Consider the following 8,195-nt stretch of genomic DNA (forward strand, 5'->3'; position numbering starts at 1 on the left):
TGTTAAACGGAAGAACACAGTCACTTCTGGCCACTGAGACAAAGGTAGAGATCGGAGGTAGGAAATGGATGAAGACACAGAGGAATTTTGCAGAAGTTTATCTCTATGTACATAGGAGCCCCTTAGACAGCTAAATACAGTTGCACTTTGGTAGTGAAAGACTTCATGTGTTAACGCGATAAAATCAAGGGTCCTTTCTTTGCTTCATTCTACATTTTAAGTTTTCAAATACATGAGAATAAGAAGTCCATAGGTACGGAAATATAAGTTGGAGAGAATTTTTATCATTTTCCAAAATAGATATGCAAACCAATATTCAACACCTTCATAAAAAATGCATCCTATTTACAGCTCTAATAACTCCCCATTAAATCACAGTAATCATGTGCTAGAGAACAGGTGTTTTAAATCACTAAATTTGGAAGTGGAGTAAAGTTGAAGGAGCCTGTTGGAAGCTTTTCACTGGCTGAGTGTGGCTGCAGTTGCCATGGCAATTCCTCATGCACCCTCGTTTCCAAATCTTCTCACTTGTTCAAATGCAGTGGCAAATACTATTTAGGGTGAGGACAAAAAAATGGGTCAAATTATCAGTATTTATTGAGCTAGAAATAGTAATAAGAATCAAGGGAACCACGTGTGGACTCTTCTTTACAATTTGCTCACATTTTATGTCCTCCACATTCATTTGTGCATATTTTCTACACCCTCTGCTGTTAACATATTTACAAAAGAAAAATACCCACAGGGCAACAGCTTGTTACAATAATCATCATTTATGGAGAGAAAATGCCAGTCATACAAAACACAAATCTCATTTTTTATGCTTAAAGTAGTACATACTTGGATTCCTTAAAATCAATATCGAGCAACATTAACTCAGTACTCCAAGGCTGTTTGACATTTTCAAGTTGGGTTGTAATATGGCCGCTATTCTGAAAGTTAGCTTTTCCTATCAGTTGGAGCAGAAGAAAGTCATAGACTGAGATTTGTCACAAAATAGCTCACGTAAGAAAAGGAAGGGGCAACTGAGTATGTATATTGACCTTGATTACCTGTGCTGTGTGTTATTTCTGCACTATAAAGTCACTCTCTCCTCCTTCCCGTACTGTAACCTTTGGAAGACAGTCACTATGTACACTTAAGAAGTCTGTCTCTCACTGTTGTTAGGTAGTAAAGTGATTTGTGTCTTCTTCCTAATTTATTAATTTATTCAATCATGTATTTGTATCTCTATATGATGGTGAATATTTATTTTATTCACTGAGTTTTTTTGGAACTCAAATTGTTTCATCTATAGAAAATGGTAGCTCTTTTAGTCCCCTGAGCCCCTTTGATAGGCTCCATCAAATGTTTTCAGACATTTTATTTGTTTGTTTATTCTCATAAAATAATTTTCTTATTCTCATAATTTACTAGAATTTTGATTGAACCTGCAGAGTCTATAGTTCAAGCTGGGAAGAATTGACATGTTAACAATGTTGTGTATTCCAGTCCATTGACATGGAATATGTTTCCATTTATTTAGATTTACTTTCATGTATTTCATCAGAGTTAAATAATTTCTATACATATTGTATATAAAGCACATACTTTATCAGTTTTACACTTTATAATTTCAGTGATGTTATTAGAGGTGACATTATGTTTTAACTTCAAATTTCATCATCAATTACTGCTATATAGAACAGCAACTATCATTTTTAAGTCATACCTTTCTTTTCAATTTCTAAATCTTTTTGCTTATTTATCTTTCTTTTTTGATTTTTTAAATCTTTTAAAAATTTTATTTAAGTTATACAAGATATGTATATTTCACATATATTCATAAGTTTCTGCATTTCATACAGATTTCAGAACATAATGATACTCCCCTCCCTCCTGCCCAAACCCTAACTCCTTTTCCTCCTCCCTCTCCAATTCCCATTCTTAATTTTTACAGATATCTGTTTTAAGTTTACTTAATGATCATAAGGTTAACACTCACTAAGTAAAAGAGTTCAACAAATAGTATGAAGAAACAAAAACTGGGGCCAGCGCCATGGCTCACTTGGTTAATCCTCAACCTGCAGTGCCTGCATCCCATATGGGCGCCAGGTTCTAGTCCCGGTTGCTCCTCTTCCAGTCCAGATCTCTGCTGTGGCCTGGGAAGGCAGTAGAGGATGGCCCAAGTGCTTAGGCCCTGCACCCGCATGGGAGACCAGGGGGAAGCACTTGGCTCCTGGCTTCGGATTGGCACAGCGCACGGGCTGCAGTGGCCATTTGGAGGGTGAACCAATGGAAGGAAGACCTTTCTCTCTGTCTCTCGCTGTCTCTGTCAAATTAAAAAAAAAAATGAAAATACTGTTCCTCAACAGAATAGACAAGGGTTGTAAACAATCATCATATGTCAAAATGTCCATTTCACTCCAATACATTACATTTTAGGTACTCTATTGGCTACCTCTGATCAAGGAAAACATATGATATCTGTCTTTTTGGGACTGGCTTATTTCACTAAGTATAATGGTTTCCACTTGCATCCAATTTTTGGCAAAAGACACTATTTCATTTTGCTTTTTACAAAATCATAGTGGCCTAGAAGATGGTCTATTGTAGAGCATATAAGCTTGAAAGAAAAACACATATGTCAATTAGATCAAGTTGTTTAATTAGCTGTTGGGGTCAGTTATATGCTTTTTTTATATTTTCTGCCTACTGGACCTATCAACTAATGAAATAATAGTATGAAAACCTCCAATGTTAACATTAGATTTGTTTGCTTCTCCTTCTAACACTTTCTATTTCACATTTTTGGCACTGTGTTGTTAGATGTATGCATATTAAGGATTATTATATACTTGAAGAAATTGTTCTTTTATCATTATACAATGCCCATCTTTCCTCTGACAATTTTCTTTGTTCTAAAATCTGTTTTGTTTGAAATTAAACCAGTTCTTCCAGATTTCTTTGATTAGTATTGGTGAGTTACATCTTTTTCCATGTTTCTGCTTTAAACTTTAATATGTATTTTAATTTGTTTTCAGAGAATTGTGGTATGGAAGGTTAAGCTGCCTCCTTCAACAATGGCAACCCATATGGGAGTTGCTTGGAGCCCTGCTGCTCCACTTTCAATCCAGCTTCTTGCTAATGTGCCCATGAAAGCAATAGAAGAATGTCCAAATGTCTGGGCCCCTGCCATCCATGTGGAGACTCCAATGGAGTTCATTCTCCTAGCCCTGGGCCATTGCAACCACTAGTGGAGGAACCAAAGGATGGGAGACATTTCTCTGTGTCTGTCTCTCCCTTTCTCTGTAACCCTGTCTTTCAAATAAATAAATCAATATTTTTTAGAACATTTATTTTAACACTGACAAATTCTGTCTTTTCATTGGCATATTATGATTGTTCACACGTAAAGTGATTATTTTTGTAGGTGAACACATGCTATATTTGTAACTGTGTCCTAATCATTGTTATTTTTTATTTCTATTTAATCTTCCACTCTTTTTCTACCGTCTCTATTTTGTTTGAACATTTTATGTGACTGCATTTTCACTCCTCTCTTAGTGTAACAATTATACTTCTTTCAGGCATGGGTGTTTGCACAGTGTTTAAGGCAGCTGCATCCCATATTGGAGTGCCTGAAATTGTCCTAGCTCCTCTGCTACTGATCCAGCGTGCTGACAATGCTCACTCTGGGAAGCTACATATTATGGCTCCCACCCATATGGGAGACCTCAATTGAGTTCCTGACGCCTGACTTTGTCCTGGCTCAGCTGTGGCTGTTGCAGGCATTGGAGAGTGAACTAGTGGATTGAAGATCTCTGTCTCTGTCATGCTTTCTGCTGCTCTGTCTTTCATAACACTGCAATAGGGGCCGGTGCTGTGGTGCAGTGGGTTAAAGCCCTGGCCTGAAGCGCCGGGATCCCATATGGGCACCAGTTCGAGTCCTGGCTGCTCTTCTTCTGATCTGGCTCTCTGCTATAGCCTGGGATAGCAGTAGATGATGGCCTAAGTCGTTGGGCCCCTGCACCTGTGTGGGAGACCAGGATGAAGCTCCTGGCTCCTGGCTTTGGATTGGCACAGCTCCGACCATTGCGGCCATCTGGGGAGTGAACCAGTGGATGGAAGAACTCTCTCTCTGTCTCTACCTCTCTCTGTAATTCTGTCTTTCAAATAAATAAAATAAATCTTTAAAAAAACCACTGCAATACTTCAATTCACTAGTCTGTATCTATACCAACTCAATACACCACTAATATTATTACTTTAAAATATATATATATATATATCCATATCAATTAAAATTAGATAAAATAAAAGATTTCATTTCCACTTACACTATTCTTTCTATAACATAAATTATTTGTTATTTGTGAAGATATAAGTTTATGACCTATATAATTTTACTTCTTTAGGAACATTTAGTATTTTGGAGGTCAGCTGTGTTTGTGATGAATTCCCTTAGATTTTGTTTATGCAAGGAAGTCTATATCTCCTTCACTTTTAATGGAGAATTTCACCAGATATTGAATTCACACTTCATGGCATTTTTCATTTCCACATTTTAATATTTCACCCCAGTTTCTTCTTGCTTGCATGGATGGGTTTTAATGAGAAATTCAGCATAATAATTACCCTTGTTCCTCTGTTCATCATGTGTTTTATTCCTGTGGCTTCTTTCAACATTTTTTGTTTTTCTTTGGTTTTCTTCTGTCTAAATATGATATTTCTGTATATAGTATTCTAGTATTTACACTGTTTAGGTAAACACTATACTGGGTATTAGGCATTGTGTAATAGGAAGTAAAGTAAATTTTCTTGACTATACTATTTTATGTTATTCCAGCCAAGAGTGGGTATCCAAATATTTACTGTAGCTAATGATGAAAGAGGCTTCCTCTAGTACCTTTGTTTTTGTCTCCCCTGTTGTCTGTGAGTTTTTAAAATAAATCTGTCTTAACTATAATCTGGGCCAAGAAGCACTTGTGAAGAATATGGATCCCCCCAAAAAACAGATTGAATCTCAAGATTGTAGAAGGTTTCCCTTCCCACAATCAAATATCATTAGAACTCCTGTACAGTAACATTAATTACTGATAAAAGAATTGCAAGAAACAGATTATAGTTAAGACAGAGGGAGCTGGAGTTGAGTGACTGCCTTTCCCTCAGAGTGGAGTCATGCATCTGCTTTCATCACCAAATCCCCTCCTGCCAACTCAACACATTGCCTGGAAGTTCCGTCTAACAATTTAAAATGGGAAATATAATCAATTTGTACCCCATGTGTCAAATTAGATCTATTTTTAGTGGCTACTTCTAACCTTGTTGGAAAAGATTTTGATGTTGCAACCTGACTTGAAAGTACGCATCTAACAACAAGGTATTACAATCTGTCAGTCATATCTTTTATGGGTATGAGAAGAGAATGGTAGCACTAAGAACAAGATACCCATCCACTCCAGTAGGGTTCAGAATAGCAGGGAACCTAACTTTATCAACTATAAACCATAGCTTCCATTGCAAAAATACAATTCACTAGTTAATCTGAAGGTCATAGTAGCCAACATTTATTGAGCACTTACTATGTTCCAGGCACTATGGCAAAGAATTACAAAGCATTAACCAATGTAACCATGAACACAAACCATTGAGATACTGTTGCCATCTATATTTTCCTTGTTGAAAATGATTTTCTTTTAAAAATAACAAATCCAGCAGTCATTAGCATTTAAATCATATTTTATGAGAAAGAAATAACCACAAAGGTAAGTAAACATCTTAAGGCTTGGTTGATCTTGGTATATGTTAAGCTACATAGATGGATAGAAAGATTGATAGATAGATAGAGAGATACACTATATAATATATATATATTTGAATAATATCTGGATTTCAGGTATCAATTACAGATTTCAATAATTCTCAAATTTGTTATGTAAGATCTTCACAATATCAGAAACATTCAACCAAATCTGGAGAATTTAGGAAATTTTCATGACTTTAACACATTATTAAGCAATTTTTCAATATTCTTTAAGTAAACTTTTAAAAATTAAGTTAAATATTTTCACTATGATATTGCCTTAAATACCGTTTATTTTGATGAAAAAAATTAACATGCTAAATAGCTAAGTAAAGTCAAAAATATTAGAGAGTCAAAATGATAGCTATGCAACAAAGGTGTCTCAGAAACAGCACTACAACAAGCTTATCCATCGTTAGTTGTTTAAAGGAATTCCCACCATAGCTTTTATTCCATTAAACAGGGTAAGTATTATGACATACAACAGGTGGTGTGTTAACATCTTTGATCATACTATAAACTAAATTTCCATTGCAGAAGAAACTATTGGAAATGTAATGAAAACATAATGAAGTCAACATTCTTGCGTACCAAATGGGACTTTGCTGCACAGTTAATTGGATGTCAGTGTGAAATGTTGATAGAGAACAGAATGGAGGGAGAGACTTAAAGAGAGAATGGTTTTATCTAAGCATTTATATTTTCAGAAGTAGCTTTCACCATCTGGGTCTTTTCAATCATTTAGATAAAACATATAGCGAGATGAGCTTTTTAGTTTTCATCTAGATTCCCTTGTATACTCTACAGCACTTCCACAAGACTGGACACTGGAGGTACTCCTTGAGTGATACAGTATGGTCAGTGCACCAATAACCTCAGACTCTTGCTAAAAGTGAATTTGTGTTGGTGGCCGGCATTGTGCATCCTGCAACACTAGCATCCCATATAAACCCCAGTTCATGATCTGAGTGCTCCATTTCCAATCCAGCTCCTTGCTAATGCACCTGGGACAGCAGCAAAAGATGTCCCAAGTCCTTGGGCTGCTGCACCCACGTAGGAGCCCCAGAAGAAGCTCCTGGCTCCTGGCTTTAGCCTGGCCCAGCCTCAGTGTTGTGGCTAGTTGGGGAATGAACAAGTAGATGGACATTTTCTCCCTCTCTGTCTCTCTCTCTCTCTCACTCAGCCTTTCAAATAAATTTTTAAAAATATAAAAAGAATTTGCGTTGAATACTGCCATATAAAATTTCAGTCAGCTGTCTTCTATTTCATGTTTGAGTCTTTCATCAAACTTCAAAGTTTTATTTAGTTATAATTCATATATCACGTGATTCACACATTTAAGTACATAGTTCAATGTTTTCTTTTGTATTTATAACCATCCCCACCATCTAATTTTCAAACATTTTGGTTGCCTCAAAAGAAATTCCTTGCCAGTAGTAGTCCATCCTGATTTTTCCCATGTGCTGCCCCCACTTCCTCTCAGCAACTGCAAATGTACTTCCTGTCTCTATAAATTTGCTTATTTTCTATAGTTTATATGTATGGAATCATAAAATCTCCAGCCTTTATGAATGCCTTCCTTTGTTTAACATGATGTTTCCATTATCCGTTTTATAGCATGCATCATGTACTTCTATTGCCAAGTAGTAATTCATGGGATAAATAGGCCACATTTTATTTATCTGTTCCTCATTAATATACATTTTGATTGTTTGCACTTTGGACTACTATGACTGTTTCTGTGAGCATTCCTATACAAGCTTTTCCATGGATCTAGGTTTTCATAATCTTGGGTGACTACTGAGAACACAATTGGTGTGTTATATAATAATTTTATTTTTATTCTTTTTCAGGAAGTACTAAATTTCTTGACAAATTAGCTGCAGCATTTTAAAATCCCACCAACAGTATATATGAAGGTTCCAATGTCTTCATAGTATTAGCATGCTCAACCTGGAATACAGCTTTACACCCCAGGTGGAGGCTAGAGAAAGAGAAACCGAGTTCACCCTGTGTGCCAGCTGTGTGTGTCCGAAATACAGGTTATTTAAGGTATGTTTGGTGGAACACGAGGAATGTCAGCAATACACCCTTCTGGGAAGGGAGCTAGGGAGGGAGGGAGCCCTGTTTTGGCGATACATATGGAGGGTAGAGTTTCTATAACATAGAGGGTGAAGAGCTAGAGTGGTCCAAATGTCTATCGCTTTCCTTTTTTAACTAGACTCTGTAGGTTTTCTTTCTGCATTTCCTATGTGTCATTGAGACCGTTTCTGGACATTTGGAATGGTTTTATTTCACGAGGTAAATTAATGTTTTTCTGTGAAGAGCACCAGTGGAGCTCTTTGCTTTGTTGTTCTAGAAGCTTTTCCCTACAACTATTTTAAATCAATCTGTCTTCTCACTACTTCTG

Source organism: Oryctolagus cuniculus, chromosome 1 (genome assembly GCF_051225735.1).
Source record: "Oryctolagus cuniculus isolate XC-2025 breed Fujian yellow rabbit chromosome 1, ASM5122573v1, whole genome shotgun sequence".
In the NCBI taxonomy this organism is placed as follows: Eukaryota; Metazoa; Chordata; class Mammalia; order Lagomorpha; family Leporidae; genus Oryctolagus; species Oryctolagus cuniculus.